The following is a 20,666-nucleotide window of genomic DNA, read 5'->3' on the forward strand; positions in this document are numbered from 1 at the left end:
TTCTGGGACACTGATCATGACATGTGTTTTCACACATCTGACTGTCTTTTAGGTCCCTGAGAACTTCTTCAATTTTTTCCATTTTTTTCTTCATTTTTTCTCTTGTGTATTTGCTTTTGGAGGCCATGACTTCAAGCTCACCAGTCCTTTCTTCTGCCTCCCTAAATCTGCTATTATATGATTCCAATGTTTTTTTCATTTATTGTACCTCACATTCCGTAAGACCTGCTATTTTTCTACATGTGCTTTCAAATTCTTTTTTGTGCTCATCCAATGTCATCTTAATATCCTTAATCTCTTTAACCATCTCCTTGAATTTATTAAGGAGATTTGTTTGAATCTCTATGATACATTGTCTCAACTCCATTATGTCATCTGGAGACTTACCTTGTTCCTTTAACTGGATCATATCTTCCTGTTTCTTGGTATAGATTGTAGTTTTTTGTTGGTTCCTTGGCATCTGACTTACCATATGTATTTATTCTGGGTGCAATTTCTCTATATAGTTTAGGGCTTTCTTGTCCCTTCTCTATTGCTATTTGTGTAGTAGGAGCCAAAGACATAGCTGGTGCTGTAGGCTGTGGAGGCGCAAGCTGCCTGTTTTGTCCCAGAGACCAATGAAGCTTCTTCCACCTTTCTCCTTTGCCAGGGTAGGGACAGAGTTATAGCATGTGTAATAATTCAAATTGTGCAGGCCTTGACTTTAGTTGCCCAGAGAGATTGATGAAGTTTCTTGTTCCTTCCTCCTCTGCCTGCAGCAAGGATGGAGGTGCAGGTGTAGGCAGCAATCTATGTTGTGCAAGCCCAAAATGATCACATATGCCCCAGCAGACTTTTGACTATTCGGTCTGTACCAGCTGAATGTACCAGTAGTTACCCAGAGGGGTTGGTGCAGATCCTGCCAGCTTCCTCCTTGACAGAGATGGGGCTGAACTATAGGCTAGCAGGCAGGCTGAATGTAGAATAGACACCAGCGGCAAAGGAGGGGAGAGAGGGGTATTTATAACTCATTTGGGTGCTAGACTACAAAGGAGCAAGTTTATGATGGTTTATGCTAGCTTTGTAGTTTTAGGATCAGGACATGATAACTCCTGTCAACTTTGTAGTTCCACCTGCATTCTGGGTGTTACCATTTCTCTGACTTGGGTTGCGATGTTTTTATCATGGAAGCCTTTAGGCAAGGGAGTAGAGGCAGGAACTCTGGTCTTGTACTAATTAGGGATATACAGCTGAAGGAAGGGGGTAGGGAGGGAGATGAAGAGAGGTGGCAGGATGAGAACCCGAGGTTTAACAGAAAGAAGTTGGTGCCTACCAACACTATGATTTTCAGTCAGCCACGCTTCCTCTTATGCTGGGGCAGAGTTAAAATGCTGACTAGCAGCCTCTTTCTGACTCAGACAGTTTCGAATATTAGCAGTTCTTAGGAGTATACTTTAGCCCGCTGAATTTAGTGATTGGTAGCTGAAGTTGGTGCCCAACCATCTTTTCCTCCTCCATTTTTGGGTAGTGGAGCTTCCAATTCCAGCAACAGAATAGCTCCTGAAGCAGCTTGCACCACCAGTAGATGATGGTCACCAGCCTCTGAGGCTTGGAGGGCTCTTCTCATCTGCAGATAGGCAGTCTCCTCCATCCATTCTTTCAAGGATGTTGCAGGGTGCTCTCCTCATGTCCTGGAGCCCCCAAACAGATGCTTTAGATAGCTCTGGGTGATACTAACTGTCCCGTAGACCTGACACTAGGAGCTCCTTACTCTGCTGCCATCTGGCTGGCTGTGCCTCCTTAAATCTTTTGATACTTTCTTAAAGTTTGATATTCTCTATCCCAAGTGTGGTCTTACTTTTTCAAAATGTCTTTTTGCATCCTGTTGAGTGTTGCATTTTGCATCAAAAAACGTTTATATTAATGTTATATTCCAAATATATTCCAAAAACTTGCGAATAATGCAATTTTATAGACTTCTTTAAAGAAGCCCACATTTTGTTACCTCGCTGACAAAACTTTATGGAAATTGTGCCCTAGAAGTATGTAGTTACTTTTATCAGCAGCTTGATATTGATATCTTGACTTGGTTTATTCACACAGGTCAATAAAGGTTTAGTTTTTATGAAATATCCTGATTATTTCAAAACCAATTAGAGCTCCTGGCATTTTTTTTAATCAAGTGAAAATTTTGAACAAAGATATTACTACATTACATAGTTTTGATAAAAGAATTAAAATACATAGGATCTTAAACTTTTCTTTAAAAAATATTTATTTCTCTTTACTGTTTAATAATGACATCCATTATTAAAATCCAAAATATGTTAGATGAATGGATGGATAGGTATATGCAGAGATAATTTTGAGTACATTTTTTAACATTAAAATAATCTTACTCTGAGATGATCGTCAGGGATTAGGAAGAGGCTATAAATATACTGTGCTACCCAAATTGGAATTTAAATTCTTTAGAACTTCTCTTATGTACATGAACAAAGACACATAGGTTTACTTTTTTAAAAAAGCATTTATGGAATTTATCTAATTAAAAGAAATAATACATAAAAAGGCAGGACAATTTATAGAGATATTAATTTGTAACTTAGACTCAGCTCCCACAGGTATGTCTACTCCTATATTTTAGCTCTTTTATCAATTAATCAATTCATTCATTCAAAAAATACCTTGTGGGTCTGTAAACAAAACAAAATATTTGCTGAGGTCATTGGATATCCATATCTAAAAGAAAGAAAGAGGACCCATATCTCACATCTTATATAAAAATTAAATAAAAAAAGATCAAGGACTTAAACATAAAAATTAGAACCATAAAAATCCTAGAAGAAAATGTGGAAAACATCTTCAAGATCTTGTGCTTGGTAGTGGTTTCTTAGAACTTATACCCCAAAGCACAAGCAACAAAAGAAAAAAATAGGTAAATGGGAATGCCTCAAAATTAAACATTTTTATTCTTCAAAAGACTCTGTTAAGAAAGTAAAAAGACAGCTTACTTAATGGGAAAAAATCTTGACAAACCATGTATCTGATAAGGGATTGATCTCCATGTTATATAAAGAGATCACATAATTTAATGACAAAATGACAAGCAACCCCATTAAAAAATGGGCAAAAGAATTGAACAGTTATTTTTCTGAAGTGACAATACAAATGGCCAAAAGATACATGAAAAATGTTCAACATCACTGGCTATTAGGGAAATGCAGATCAAACTACAATGAGAATCATCACGAACCATATGGAATGGCCATTATTAAAAGAACAGAAAACTTTAAGCGCTGGAGAGGATGTGGAGAATTACAAACATTCTGTTACTATTGGTGGGACTGTAAAATGTTGCAACCTCTGTAGAAGATGATCTGGCAGTTCCTCAGGAAACTAAATATAAAACTGCCATATGATCCAGCAATCCCACTACTAGGAATATATTCAGAAGAACCAGAAGCAAGGACATGAACAGATATTTGTACACCTATGTTCATAGCAGTATTATTCGTATTTGCTAAAAGATGGAAACAACCTATGTGTTCATCAACTGAAAAATGGATAAACAAGGAAAGTGGCTGTGGCTCAATCATTTGGGCTCCCGTCTGCCATATGGGAGGCTCCGGGTTCATGTCCCTTGGCCTCCTTGGGAAGGCAGGCTCACCCACATGCTGCAGAGAGCTGCCCAACCTGCAAGCACCGTGGAGCACCACCCGACCCGCAGAGCACCACCCAGCCAGCAAGTGCCACAGAGAACCAACTCAGCAAGGTGACACAACAAAAAAGGGAGACAAGCAAAAACACAGAACAGCGCTCAGCTAATGGGCACAGAGAGCAGACAGCATGCAAAAAAAACACAAAAGGGGGCGGGATATTAAAAAAATGGATAAACAAGAAGTAGTGTATTTATACAGTGAAATATTATTCAGGTGTAAGAAGAAATCAACTGGGGAAGCACATGGCAACATGGAGGAAACCTGAGCACATTATGTTGAGTGAAATAAGTCAGACACTTAATCTCACTGATACAAACTAAAGATAATGAGTAGACTTATGGAGCTGGACTCTGAAGTGTAGGTTGGTAGGAGATAGAATGTGGGATGAGAAGGTGGAGAGGATCCTGGAATGTTTGTGGACTGTTTAATAAGGTCAGATGTAAATATGTGGTAATTACTGGATTTAATGGTAACAATATAATGAATGTAACAAACACTGTTGTTTTATGGATGTGATTGTGGTTGAAACCAGTAGCCTGGGAAAATTAAGTTTAGTTGGAAGACAGATGGCAGATAACACTGGGAATGTATAACAATGACTTTGGAAGTAGATGAGGATCGTGATTAATAATATAAACACAGGAATTTTCTTCTACTACAGGGTGTTAAGAATGTGGTGACACATAGGAAAAATTTACTAATTGATATATGGGCTATAGTTAACAACAACACTGTAATGTTTTTGTAGCAAAGTTGGTACTTTTATAGTTAGGCTGATGTGTCAACTCAGCCAGGTATTTGTGCCCAGTTGTTTGGTCAACCAAGCACAGGGTTGACTATAATACAAAGACATTTATGGACTTTAGTCACCAGTGACTTTACTGCATAGATAGGTGAGTCCATGTACATCAGTCAGAAAGATTGTCATCAGCAATGAGTGATACTTTACGCAATCAGTTGAATGCCTTAAAAGGCAAAGAGATTTCAGTATTCAGAAAAATTTCCCAGCTCGTCTTTGGACAGCCAACATTCTCCCGGAAACTCATCAAGGACCTTCACTGAACTTTCATCACAGCCCTGGTTTGCAGGCTGCCTGCATAACCTGGACTTGTGCATCCCCACAGTCACATGAGAGACTTATAAAATCTCATACTATTGACAGATATCGCCCGTTGATTTGGTTTCCCTAGAGAACCCTAATACAGTACTATATTATTTCTAAAGATAAAAAAAAATTATGGGGTTTGGTTTTATGAGACATGAATGCCATTAAGCATATTTTTCTGGTTTTCATTTTTTGTCATTAATATGGAGATCATGGCTATGTCACTTATCTGATCTGTGTTCATCTGTGTATCTTTCTGAACACAAGAGGAACAACTGAGTTATCAGTTGGAATAAAATGAGATAAAAGTGCCTGAAAAAGAAATTTTTCAAAGTAATGTTTCATAACTTGTTGAACTGCCTTCTTCTGTTCTTTCATTTTTGTGAATTTGAAATAAAGTTATTGGGGAAAGAGAATGTGACTCAAGTAATTGGGCTCTCATCTACCATATAGGAAGTCCAGGGTTCGATACCAAGGCCTCCTGGTGAAGGCAAGCTGGCCCATGTGGCAAGCTGGTTCATGCAGAGTGCTGCCCCATGCAGGAGTGCTGCTCCATGCAGCACCATGTGCTGACCCACATGGAAAGCTGGCACATCAAAAATGGGGGTAGAAAAGACAGTCGGGCACCATCTTCAGCTACTGATTAGGAAATTAGGCTGGCTGAAGTATAACCCTAAGAAGAACTAAAGTTTGAACATGTCCAAGTTGGAAAGAGGTGAGTAGCTGCCATTTGACTCTGCCTAAGGCATGAGGAGAAGGCGGACTGATTGAAAATCACAGTGATAGTATAGTTTGGCTTCTTTCCACCCAGATCTAACTGCAACCATAGCGTAGGCTTCAGCCCCACTTCTGGCAGAGGGAAATGGCAGACCTACACCAGCCTCTCTGGGTAACTGCAGGTACATTCGGCTGGCACAGACTGAGTAGTTGGAAGTCTACTGGTGCTACTGCAGTCATTTTGGACCTGCACAGAATAGATTGCTGCCCATACCTCCAGCTCCATTCCAACCACTCAGAAGAAGAAGGGAGTGCCCTTATCAGTCTCTCTGGGCAAATACTATTTAGGCTTGCACAGTTTGGATTATTACACATGGCTGTGGCTCTGTCCCTACCCCTGGCAAAGGAGAAAGATGGGGGAGGCTTAATTGGTCTCTGGGGCAAAACAGGCAGTTTGCCTCTCCACAGGTTACAGCACTAACAACTCCTTGGTTCCTACTATACAACCAGCAAGGGAGAAAGGGCAAGAAAGCCCCAAACTAAGGGGAGAAATTGCACCCAGAATAAATTCATCTAGTAAGCCAGATGCCAAGATGCCAAAGAAAAACTACAATCCATACCAAGAAACAGGAAGATATGGAACAAGATAAGCCTTCAAATGACATAAAGGAGTTGAGACAACTAATTATAGATGTTCAAACAAACCTCCTTAATAAATTCAAGGAGATGGTTAATGTGATTAAGGATATTAAGAAGACATTGAATGAGAGGGTGTGGGGAGTAGGGCATATGGGATCTTCCTATATTTTTTTAATGTAACATTTTGTGCCATCTATGTATCTTTAAAAATGAGGGAAACGGACTTGGCGCAGTGGTTAGGGCATCCGTCTACCACATCGGAGGTCCGCAGTTCAAACCCCGGGCCTCCTTGACCCGTGTGGAATTGGCCCACGCGCAGTGCTGATGCGTGCAAGGAGTGCCATGCCATGCAGGGGTGTCCCCCGCGTAGGGGAGCCCCACGCACAAGGAGTGCGCCCCGTGGGAGGAGCCGCCCAGCATGAAAGGGAGTGCAGCCTGCCCAGGAATGGCGCCGCCCACACTTCCCGTGCCACTGACAACAACAGAAGCGGACAAAGAAACAAGACACAGTGAATGGACACAGAGAACAGACAACCGGGGGAGGGGGGGAATTAAATAAATAAATAAATCTTTAAAAAAAAAAGAAAAAAAATTTTTTTAAAAGAAGACATTGGAGGAGCACAAAGAAGAATCTGAAGCATACATAGAAAATAGCAGATCTTTCAGGAATGAAGGCACAGTAAATGGAATTAATACACTGAATAATATAACAGCAGACATAAGGAGACAGAAGAAAGGATAAGTAAACTTGAAGTCATGGACTCCAAAAGCAAATATACAAAAGAACAGATGAAGAAAAGAATGGAAAAAATTGAACTAGTTCTCAGAGAACTAAACCACAGCAAGAGACATACAAACTTATGTGTCATGGGTGTCCCAGAAAGAGAAGAGAAGGGAAAGGAGGCAGAAGAAATATTTGAAGAAATAGTGGTAGAAAAATTCCCATCCTTATTGAAGGGCATAGCCATGTCTAAGAAGCACTCCCATCTGAAAAAAATCCAAATAGACCAACTGTAAGACACATGTTAATCAGAATGTTAAATGCCAAAGACAGAGAATTCTGAAAGCATCAAGAGAAAAGAAATGCATAACAAAACAGGGATACCCAATAAGATTAAGTGCTGATTTATCATCAGAAAACACGGAGGCTAAAGGACAGTGGTAAGATGTACATAAGATACTGCAAGAGAAAAACTTCCAGCCAAGAATCTTATATCCAGCAAGACTGTATTTCAAAAATGAGGGTGAGTTTAGAATATTCACAATAAACAGAAACTGAGTTTATAAAAAAGAGACTGGTCTTGCAAGAAAAACTACAGTCTGAAAAGAAAAGGCAGGTGAGAGAAGTTTGGAAGAGAGTCTAGAAATAAAGGTTACATCAGTAAATGTAAGTGACAGTCTCAAAAAATTGGTGAAATAAAATATGACAGATAAAACCCAAAGGTCAAAAATGGGCAAAATAAGAACTGCCTTTATAGTAATAATATTGAATGTTAATGGATTAAACTCACCAATCAAAAGACACAGACTGGTGGAATGGATAAGAAAATATGAGCCATCTATATGCTGCCTGTAGGATACTCACCTTAGACCCAAGGATACCAATAGATTGAAAGTGAAAGGTTGGAAAAAGATATTCCACACATGCAGTAACAAAAAGAACAAACAAACAAAAAAAGGAAGACAGAGTAGCTATACTTATATCAGATGTCAGATTTTAAAAGACACTAGTAATGTGCAATATGAGGAGGAAGTCAGGAAAAAAGTTCCCTTCACAATAGTGACTAAAAGAATCAAATATTTAGGAATAAACTTAACCAACAATTAAAAGCATGTGTATTCAGAAAACTACAATGCATTGTTAAAAAGAATCAAATAAGACCTAAATAATTGGTAGAATAATCCATACTTATGGATTGGAAGACTAAATATCATTAAGATGTCAATTCTATCCAAATTGATATATAGATTCAATGCAATCCTGATAAAAAAATTCCACCAGTATTTCTTAAATAAATAGAAAACACAATTATCAAATTTATTTGGAAGTGTAAAGGGTCCCAAATAGCCAAAAGTCTCTTAAAAAGGAGAAGCAAAATTGAAAGACTCTCACGTCAGACTTTAAATCATAGTGTGTAGCTACTGTGGTAAAAAAAAAACAGCATAGTACTGGAATTAAGACAGACATATACACTAGTCGAACTGAATTGATGGTTCAGAAATATACCCTCATCTACAGACAAGTGATTTTTAACAAGCCTGTTAAACCCACGCAGCTTGGGCAGAACAGTCCATTCAACAAAGGGTGCTGGGAGAACTGGATATCCATAGCAAAAGAAGAGGACCCCTATCTCACACCTTATACAATAATTAACTCAAAATGGATCAAAGACCTAAATATAAAGCAAGAACCATAAAGCTTCTAGAAGAAAATGTAGGAATACATCTTCAAGACCTGGTGGTAGGTGGTGGATTCTTAAAGGAGATAAGAGGAGGACTGAGATGGACAACTGATGCTTAATGTATATACAAGTGTTCACTAATTTTACTCTACAAGTGTGGGAATGTAGATGTGATGGTAACACATTATGGTAACAGCTGGTTTATAAATGGACTGTGGCTAGAAAGGGTAGCCTAGGGATGTAAATGTCCCATGTGGTAGGTTCAAACCCCTGGTCTCCTTGACCCATGTGGAGCTGGCCCACATGCAGTGCTGATGCGCACAAGGAGTGCTGTACCACTCAGGGGTGCCCCCCACGTAGGGGAGCCCAATGCGCAAGGAGTGCGCCCCATGAGGAGAGCCGCCCAGTGTGAAAGAAAGATCAGCCTGCCCAAGAATGGTGCCTTACACATGCAGAGCTGACACAGCAAGATGACACAACAAAAAGAAACACAGTTTCCCATGGCAGTGACAACAACAGAAGCGGACAAAGAAGAACATGCAGCAAAATGGACACAGAGAACAGTGAACTGCAGGGGGTGGGGAGGGGAGAGAAAAAAAAAAATCCTTAAAAACAAATAAATAAATAAATGTCAATTGAAAGAAAGCTAGAGAATAATCTAGGGACTGAATAACACAGTAAACCAAGAGGTGGATGAGAATTACAGTTGATGGTACAGAAGCAAAAGTGCCTTTCTGTGAGCTACAGAATATGTACATTGTTAATGCAGGGTGGTGGAAATTGAAGAAGTATGGGGAAAACACAACTGGAGTGATCTATGGACTGTGGTTAACAGCAAAACTGTAATATTCATTCATCTATGCCAAAGATGCACTGTCTTGATAATGGGGGAGTATGGAAAAAGTGTGCCAAATGTACACTATGGACATTGTAAGTGGTAATTATCTCACAATCCATAACAAATGTTCCACCACAGTATGGTGCATTCATAGAAGGGTGATGTGTGGGATTCTGTACATAATCATGATTGTTTTGTAAGTTCACAACTTCTGTAATAAAAATACATTTTAAAAAATAATAATAGGGTGGTTTGGGGGAAAAAATACACTAAACCTAAGATTCTTTACTTAGTAGTAATATTTTGAGGATGCTCTTTCATGATTTGTTAAGTGTTTCACAACAATGCAAGGTATTGGTGGGAGAGGTATGAGAGCCCTGTATGATATTATGAGTGTTTGTTTAGTAAGCTCACAACTTTTACTATACGCTTATTGTTTATGTATGTTTATGTATGAGTGATACATTTCAATAAAATTTTTAAATGGCAAAAATAAAATCAATATTTAACTATTAACAATAAAATCTTCTTAATGAAACTTCAATATACTTTCCTAAGTTTTCTGACAGAAAATTTCTGGAAACACTCATCAAGTCTAAACTCATTTCATCTTATGATATCTTTGCTTTGCAGTGCCCCTGATAGGCCTGATGACTTTTTTGGATATAGGTGATAGGTAGTAGAGATATTAAATATGACTATGGCAGTCAGATGTAAAGAAAGAGAGATCTAAAAGGCATGGGAACAAATTTATGTAAGAAAATAATAGATGGTAAAGGAGAGAATTAATCACAACTCTGGTCTTGAAAGTAAATGAATCAGAATAAGAAATGGCATTGGCAGAGAAGGTGTGAATAGGAGGAAGAAGAGAGAGCAGAAGAGGAGGTAGAGAAGTAAAAAGAGAAGGAAGGAAAAGAATAACAATAATATCATTATTGTAGCTAATGTTTATATATTAAGCACTTATAAATAAAGTGCCAAGAACTTTTCTATACACTTATTTGCCTTTTTGCAAATGTCTTGGCATGTGATTACTCGCAAAGACTAAGCTGCTTTACATGAATATATTTATGACTGAACATGTGTTCTTTGCAGTTGAACTGCACATATATGGAATTGTCATAAAAAATGTATGAATCTATTTCTTTGCTGTATATGGTGACATTTAAACTCTTTCCTAGCCTGGGTCAATTGCTTTGGTCACATGAAATATATCTCTTATCCTTGAGAAGTTAATACTATGAGATAAAACTCAAGATTCTATAAATCACTACTATAATCATCAGTAATCTGTCCTCAATTTCTGACTTCAAAAGAATGAATATCAAGTTGTATCTGTGCAAGACATGTGGCCAACTTCCTGTCTGGGACCGGACCTCCTAGGCCATTATATACATGGCATTACCTCTCAAGATGTTATTTGTTGATCCAAATAAAATTGATTATTTTAAGGACTGGCATATTTTTGATAGAATTTCCCAATGTGTTTTGTTTTGTTTTCCTTACTAAGCAATACCTTATTTGGCTTCTCTACCTATTTGTCAAAATCACCAGATAACTAGCATATACAAAACAAATTCAATTTCTTCCATCCCCTGGCAGACACTATTCTGTGTGAATCCAATGATACCTCTCTTGATATCTCAACTGCAGAAGTTGGAAAACCTAAACATAGTCATTTCTCACTTAACATCCGTAATTCATTTCTGAAAAGCCAATATTCTGAGCAAGAAATGCTAGTCAGAAGCTTATTTTCCATTCATTTGACTGAAGAATTATAATACATTATATGTAAACACAAAATCCTCAATAAATTTCCTACAACCTAAGTAAAACATATGCAAAGCACCCACTTTATACAGTGAACAATCTAACATATTAAGAGATTAAATATTAAATTATTACTTCCTGATTGCCAAACAAATAACATGCATGGAAACATGACATTGTTGATACAGCCTGGCCAACATGAAACAATAAAGTAATGGTTGAAAAAAATTCAGCAAAATCCAGTAAAAAAGAAAAGCAATTTCTTATAATGATATATTACTCACCAAGTTGGGTGGAAACTTAAAGCTTGAAGAAAGTTGAGAAGGGATGAGAGGAGGAGAGTTGATATATTCTATTTGCATTAGGTGTGGAAGATGATGGTGCTAGCAAAGTGGTAGGGAGGGAACAATTTCAGAAGTTCTGGCCATTTATCTCCACTTAAACAGTCGCTTAAAACACTAATCCCTAATTATCTTCTCATGATTCTGTGGAGTTGGCTTGGCTCAGCTCAGCAGTTACTACTTAGGGTTTCTCATGTGGCTCCAGTCAGATGGTGGCTGGAGTTGAAAATTTCTGTAGGCTTCTTCATTCACATGTCTGGCACATGGGCTGGAAGGGTGGGAACAGCTGGGGTCTGTCATGAATCTCTCTACATGTAGTCTTTCCACATGGCTTAGGTTTCCAAGAAGCCTGGTAATCTCAGGGTGTTGCATTTCTTTGCATTATGCTTGCTTTCTTATGAGCAATTGGTTGAAAAAGATCTGGCTAAAATAAAAAGGCCTCTTATAACCAAGCCTATGTGTCAGAGAATATCACTTCTTGGGTCAAATAACTCACTCAAATTCACAGGGAGAAGAATTAGATTCCTCTCAATGAATTTGGAGGCTTCATTAATCCATGACACTGACAGATTATTAAACTCAGAGGAACTGATAGAGATTCTGAAGATATTGATGTTGCTATAACACCCGAACAATAAGTCGGTAAAACTTCAGGGACAGTAGTTGATGCTTTAGTATGAAAGAGAATGAAACTGTGCTTACATTTCTTCAGTTCCTAAATATGTTTGTCTGTGGTTATAAAACATAGCTAAATGCTTTCCAAAGAATGCCTAAAAAACATATTGTCATTATATTCGAGGGTAAATTTACCATTGAACTTCATGGCCCATCTTGCTGTGCAGCACCTATTAATGATAGCATAAGCCCTTTGTTAACTGCACTGCTTTCTAAGGACCTATATAAGAGTCTGATATTTTGTCAATTGCATTTTGAATGTAGCTATAGATTTTGCTGCATGTTTTTTAAAGGTATTTATTATGCAGAGCAGGTATAGCTCAATGGTTGAGTGTCTGCTTCACATGCACGGGGTCCAAGTTTAAATCCCCACTACCTTCTAAAAATATATATTTATTAAATTTGTTGACATAAAGATATATATTATTTATATAAACTTCAGCTGAAACATATTGTTTTGAGATATGCTCCAAGAAGTATTCTAATGAGAAATTGTCAACTGCAAAAATGGGACATGCCTGCATTTGCTTTTCCAGCTTCCCTGGTGGCCAAGAATGGCCATATAACACAGTTCTGACCACTAACCCATAGCAGAGTTCTTCTGGTTGCTTCTCAGAAGACTTCTACTTTCACAATAAAATGGAAAGATGTGATCTTCCTTTTCCTTCTCTTGAAGGCAAATGTGATACTTAGAACTAGAGCAGACATCTGAAGAACATGAGATGAATATGAGGAAAGAGCCTGGATCTTTGGGAACATCCTTCTATTGCTGCAGCAGCCCTGGACTGTCCACTTCTAGGCCTCTGTTATATGAAATAATTTAATATGCTAATTGCTGATAACTTAAACTCTTAGGACTTAGAGGCAAAAGTGCTTCTAGCTGATATATAACCCAAACCAAGCTCTTGTCTAATGTTATAACAACCACAACAATAATAATCATACCACCTTTCTTAGTTTGTCAGAGATGTAATCACAAATACCACAGACTGGTTTTGACTTAACAACGGGAATAATTGGCTCACAGACTTGAGGCACTACGAAGTACCAAAGAGGCTCCTTTCTTCCCAACAGCTGTAGCATTTAGGTGCTGACTGCTGGAAATTGGGGTTCCTTGGTTTGTATCTCTGCCTCCCATCACACGGTGATGTCCTCTCCTTTTTGCTTCTGAGACTTTTAAGGCCACCAGCAACACGGATCGAGCCCACCCAGACTCAGTTGGCCATACCTAACTAAGACCTTCGAACATCAATTCATAAATATGTCCATACCCTGACTCACCTTAATGTGTTCAAAGCTATTATTTACAATGGATTTTACTCACAAGAAGTTGGGTTCAAATTAGAAACATGTCCTTTCTGGGGATGTGATTCCATCTACCACACCATCTAATATTGATTGAATCTTTATGTTACAGATAACGTTCCAAATTACTTACATGTAATAAATTGTATATTCTTCCCCACATTTTTCTGGTGAGGAAACTAAGAACAGAGATTAAGGAGCTTGTCTAATGTCACAGAAATAGAAAGTAACAATAAAATCCAGGGTTTTAACCCAACTCCAAGGCATCAGCATCCACCCAATCGAATAAGCCAGCGAGCTGAGTCTGCTTGATACCACTCTCTTCCTCATCCTTAAATGTATTAATTTACTAAGTCATTTGGCCTATTTTACCCATCTACTTCTTTCCATCTTCAACAACCTGGTCTAAGTTATCATTATCTCCCACCCTTACTACTGCTATTATCTTCTGTTGGATGTAGCTGATATGAATTTTATCTTATTGTACTGGTTATAAAAATTCTAATGTTTATTTATCTAAATCGGGTCACCCTGCTCTAGGATCTGCCAAACTAGCTAGTAGAAATCCAGACTGCAAGTTTGGAGATAGCCCCTCCAATTTGTGCTGTGCACAATTGGGGAAGGTCCTTCTGCTCTGTCCACATTGGTCCACTGACCACTGCTCCTTACTAATGATGATATGATCTTTCAAGAGAGGTGGTGGCACTAGTTCACTGCCACAACACTTGATGAGCTCAGTGATCAAGAATGATCCACCCACAGACCAGCGTTCATGAACTCTGGCAGTAGCAATCTGGCCATCTCCAAGGAGATTCATTGTTAGGTCCCATGCCAATCTCAAGACTGGCAAACCCTCATGCCTCTTACTATCAAGATAAGCTCTCCAAACCTGTCTTTGTTATGGCTTTCCACCTCCCATCAAGTTGCAAGTTTACTCCTTTTTCTCTTACTGGGAGAATACCACATCATCTATTATATGCTGGTTCTGCCTTTCTGGGCCTGAGAATAGGGTCAGGGAGGGCCACTGGGATTTTGTTTGATTCCTTTCTAACTCTTTCTATTAAATAGGTCTACCATTTAAACTATTGGCTATGTTATGGCCACATGATATTTTCAAAAGGCAAACAATACCATCTCCTAACTTAAAACCTTAAATAATTCTCCATCAGAAAGACCAAAATACTAAATGGACCCATAAGGTCCTGAGGGTCTGGCCCCAAACTTCACCATATACCATTTTCCTCCCTTTCTCTGTCCCAGCTTACAGTGGAGAGCTTCCTGTGGCACACAACACTGAGGTTCACAGAATGATGGTCTTCCTCTCTCCACCCTCACTGCCTTCTCCCCATCAGTAATCTAATGTTCCTAGTTAATGCCCGATCATTCTTCAGATCTCAGCTTAAGTGATAATTTCTTAAGATAATTCCCTACACCTCTATCACACAGGCTTTATTAAATAACTTTGCTAAATACTCTCACCAATCCCCTCATATTTTTCTTCTTAGCAGATACAGTATTTTGTGATTATACTTCTGTTTGGATGATTTTTATTTTAATCTGTCTCCCCAATTAATCCATAAACTGTATGAGAGTGAGGATAATGTCAGTTTATGATCCCTTGATTTTTTAGCATCTAGCATGTATCCAGTGTGGCTCACAGAGTATTTCCTGTGAAAGGCTGACCTTTGCTGTGTGTTTTACATTTTTTTCTCTTCTGGACTGAAAACTTCACTTGTTACTTCAGGGTCCCTATTACCAAGACTTGGTCTTTGCTTACATAAATGTTCAGTGTAAGGGTTTTGAAAACCAAACCTTAATTTGTTTACTCCCAAATAGCTATATAGCACATTGTTGTACTGCTCTAAACTGGATTTTTTGTGTCCACCATCTCTCTCCTGCTCTGTCTACAGGGAAAATGTTATTTTCTGCTCTGATGATGTGCTCTCTCCACCTAAATAGGGAAGGGATTTTAAAGGCCCTCTGGTGGGAAGAGTCTATTTCTGCTTGGGGACGAAATACAGATCCTCCACATGAACAAAAATCATGACACTTACTGCACAGCATCATTAAAACTCCCCAAAGCAACAGTAGCTGGGAGCATTGCAGTTTAATCGCTTTATGCCCAATAAAGTGTGGATTACACAATATTTTTATAAAACCATAGTAACCTAATGAGTCATCCTCCATTATAAGCTAGAATACTTGTGTCCTCAGTCCGGGCACAGGGTCATCAGAGTCAGGATGGAGGCACACTGACAGAGTCTTACCAATTTTTCCTTTTCTAGACTTCATGATACCTCTCCCCAACATTTGTCTGAGTTTCTGAAGCAACAAACAATCCTTACAACATACTTAGATTCTGTCTTCGGACTTTCACATTCTAAAATTATTTCAGATTGATTGCATTTAAGGAGATCAGATTTCTGACATTTTTGAAAGATCTTAATCTTATCAATAAAATATTTTCAAATTTGCTGCAGAATGATTTACTTCTGGGAAGTTTTTCTCATGTGATGATGTGATTCGCTGTGATCACAGAGATACACTTTCCCTGACAGGGATATCTTAACTGAATTCCTGGTTATTTGTCAGTCATTTCTAATTCTGAAACTTGCTATTTTCCATAAATTTATATTTTCATCCCCTATTATACTGAAAGTAGTAGAAGACAGGAGTTTTCTCACATTATTTCCTAGAACTGTGAAGAGTAGACTAATGTCTCTGGTATATTAATCCACTCAATATCTGTTACTATTCCCCTACCATCCACTAGCACACCTGATTTATTATTTGTCTGTTAGGTAGAAGTATGAAAAAGGTAAAATTACTTCTTTTAAAGTTAAGCTATAGTTGAGAATACAGGAAATAACACAAGAAAACACGATGCATAGTTTAACAACCAATTACAAGGAACAGCAATGAGTGCTAGAGGAATTCAGAAGAAAAGAAGCTCAATGAGATTAGGAAAAGACAGAGGAGATTTTGGAGAGGAGCAAGAGAGTCTTAGTTGTACTTAGAAAGGAACATAGAGTATAAGATTTACCTAAGGAGTGTTTATAAATATATTTTTAAATAAATTTTACTAAAAAGCAGAATATAAAATGCCAATCCCATTAACATTTTCTGTTTTTTGGTATAGGAATAAAATGGAGCATGAAGCCAAGACAGAAAGATCTGGTTTTAAATCCTAGATCCATTCTCCATGGCTGCAGAACCTTCGGTAATTACTTAGCTTCTCTAAGCATCAGTTTCTTATTTATAAGATGGGAAGAAAATTGTCTCGTGAATTTATTATGAGTATTATTATATGGCAATACGTATAAAGGGCTTAAGAGTAGCAAGTACATAGTAAACAATCATTATTTACCAGCTGTTTTTATTATAACCTACTGATGAACTACCAGGACCCAGACTAAATGGTATATATTAAGTCCCCAGTATATTTTACTAATTTGAATGAACTATTAATTTCTAAAAATGTCCCAATTCTCCCCAATCTTCCATTCATTAAGATGTACCTTTGTTTAATAGATAAAAGAATATAGATGGCCCAAATTAACAATCTCTTCTGATAATAAAATCAATACAAGTTTTTAATAGTTAATAGTGTCATCTTCCTATATGAACCATACTTATTCAACAAAGTGATCATAAAAAGAGAAATAACAAAATCAGCTATGAAGTAAGAGTTTGTGATGATGTATGCTACTAAGAGGACAAATCCGACATATATATACCAAAGTGCTTGTAAATAAATTTGATTCAATATTAAGCATAAATTTCCAAATGATATTTCTGTGTCTAGAATTAGTAAATATCTTTAAAAGGGTGGTCAAGTAAACTCTTCCTAATCAGTAAACTAAATGTTTAGGATTATTTTACAATTTTAATTCAAAATATCCAAGAAAACATAGAATGAAATATGGAAATTATGTTACTCTGCTTTTTATTCAGTAATGTGGGGTGGTAAAAATAGTCTATAAATGTATGATAAATCAATGAAGAAATGTGGTAACTAAATCAGCTTCTTACATTTCAAATATCAGGGCAAAGAGGGCCAGATGGTGAATTGAAAATCTGTGTGAGTGTTGACTATTAAAGAAAACACTTACATGTTCTTCACGGTCACAATTAGTATAGCTTCTCTTCTCTCACCCCTAGATGCTAATACCTTGTTAGACTGACCTCTTATGACAATAAAACCAGCTTGAAGTTCACATGCAAACATATTCATAACAAGCAACCTCACCAGTTAGGAACGTTAACCAAGGAAAAGGCCTTGGTAGATGTAAGATATTTATTTCTAAGTTAGAAAATCTTCTTGATGTTAAATTTTGGAGAGAAAAATATTTGCTAACCCTAAAAATTGTATTATTATCAAGCAAGGGAAGTGGTTCTGCATATTTCATACATGAGAAGGAAATAGTTGGTATCCATTCAAAATTTTGCTTGCAAATCCTGTCTCAAAGACTTTGCACTTACATGAATGGAGCAAAAACATAAATTAATGCAAAACCATTCCAAGAGTTTGATTCACATTCTTCCTGGAGCACATTTTTTTTTTTTTACAGCTCTGAAAAAATAAGAATAATATACAATGCACGACAGCAGTACTCATGAATACCTCATCTGAATGGCTCCTCTAGAGAAAGCTGGGTATCTTTAGTACGATATCTTGTTTTTACTAATATTAGTTTAAGTAATATGGATTGGGATAGTCAACTGTCTGTATTCTTGGTGTATGCATGATTATTGCAGCTTTCATAATTTGCTTCCTCAATGTTTACTTTCATAGAAAGCAAAATGAGAAGGAAATGAAAAAGCTAGCTGCTGGTCTAGAGGATCAAGAAAAACTGTATCTAATGTGGAGGAAAATATTTCAGAGATAATGACAGACATTGAAAAGCATCCACTCTCACTCTTATTTCTAGGATATAAGAGTCTCATAAACTTTAAGCACCACTGCTGTAATCCTGTCTCTATCTTAAATTTTCAGATTAATGCATGTGTCTTTCGATAGCCACCTTATCCAGAACTTACTTTTATACTTTTTTCTTGCTCTACATCATTAGTACCATAGCTGGTGATCTTTCTGTGGGTATTTCATAAAGAGAAGTGTATGAGTCAGGGTTCTCCAGGAAAACAGAACAGACATGAAATAGCTGTAAATATTATGAGATTTTTATAAAAATTGTCTCATGTGACTGTGAGGATACACAAGTTCCAATTCCATAGAGCAGGCTGCAAGATGGGAATTCCTATAAAGGTTTTTGATGAATTCATCAAAAAGAAACTGGCTGGCTCAAGTAGAAATGGAAATTCTCTCTTCTGACTGCTGAAATCATCACTTCTCCTTTTAAGGCCTTCAATTGATTGTATAAAGGCAAGCTCTTCAGTTGATTGTAAATGCAATTAGCCATAGACACAATCATCTTATTGATTATTTAAATCTATGAAATGTCCTCACCACAACAATCAGGCCAATACTTGCTTGACCAAACAACTGGACACCATAACCTGGCCAAGTTGACACATGAACTTAACCATCACAAGGACTAAGCAATCCCAACCAATGCCTTCCAAGGATGCTCAATATTGATTGGTACTTTGCCAAATATACATTAGAGAATTTTATTACAATTTTATAATAGAGAATCAAATGAGTGTTGTGACAATAAATGCTATGAAATCAGAGATGGTGGCATCCATTCTAGTGGGAAGACTATAAAGACTTCATAGAAAAAGTGATACTTGACCAAGAACTAGAAAACTCCATAAAGAAGTATGGCACATTGCACTAGAAGTGATATGAAAAAAGTTATGTAAGACAGAAAAAGTGAATTCTCTGCTTTCAGTTATTCCAACTGTCTTTGGTGCCTACTCCTAATCCTCATAGCTCCCTGAAAGGCAATGGGAGAACGGAAGTAGAAAACAATACCCATGACTTAACAGTTGCTTTCTTTGAAAGGAAAGATTTTCTATCTATTTATAGAGATACACAGACAATATTAATGCTGTAAATGTCAGGTGATATGATTTACTACAAGAAACTTTGTGAAAAGGAATTTCAGCTTGATCTTAAAATATATTAATATAAATATCTAGGATTTTGAAAGACAGAAAAAGATAGAAAAAGTAATTTTAAATGGAAGATATATGAAGAAAAAAAGGAATTAGGTGATATGTAGCATATGGACTCAGATAACATAACCATTAGGAGCATGGCTTTTGCAGCCAACCGGTCTGGTTCAAACTTCATAATCTCTACATACTAGCATGTGACTTAGACAAATCACTCAGTTTATCTGTTCTTTAGTTTACTCATCTATAAAATGGGGATAATAATAGCACTTACCTCAAAATGTTGTTATGAAAATTAAGTTAGTTACTAGTTACTATATGAAAAAGATCCAAACAATGCCTGGCATATTGCAAGTACTCAATGAAGATGAATTATTCTTATTATTATTATGTTTATTGAATGAAACAAGAATATGGAATTAATGATAGTAAAGGGACACAAAGAGACTAGCCAAACTGAGTAGAGGTAGTAAAAACTGCACTTGGAAATATCGCTGGCAGATCCTGGATTGCCTTGTTTGAGGTTCTGCCTTTATTATTCAGCTCTCTGAAGTCATAGAAGACTTAGGTCTACTCTGAGTTGGTTCAAAGCAGGCTAGTTGCCTTCTAGTTTCATTCCTTACATGATCTTGGAAATACATTTAGGCCTCAGTTTCCTCAACTGTAAAATAAGGGAAATAATAGAGTATACCTCATAGTATTGTTGCAAAATATATATTAGTATTGCTAAGCAATATTTATTAAATAAAGCTTTATTATTATCTTTATTTTTTTTTTTTAATTTCTCTCCCCTTCCCCGCCCCCCGCAGTTGTCTGTTCTCTGTGCCCATTTTGCAGCGTGCTCTTCTTTGTCCGCTTCTGTTGTTGTCAGCAGCACAGGAATCTGTATTTCTTTTTGTTGCGTCATCTTGTGTGTCACCTCTCCGTGTGTGCAGCACCATTCCTGGGCAGGCTGCACTTTCTTTTGCGCTGGGAGGCTCTCCTTAGGGGGCGCACCCCTTGCATGTGGGGCTCCCCTACGCGGAGACACCCCTGAGTGGCAGGGCACTCCTTGTGCACATCAGCACTGCATGTGGGCCAGCTCCACATGGG

This window comes from Dasypus novemcinctus, chromosome 14 (genome assembly GCF_030445035.2).
Source record: "Dasypus novemcinctus isolate mDasNov1 chromosome 14, mDasNov1.1.hap2, whole genome shotgun sequence".
NCBI classification, from domain to species: domain Eukaryota; kingdom Metazoa; phylum Chordata; class Mammalia; order Cingulata; family Dasypodidae; genus Dasypus; species Dasypus novemcinctus.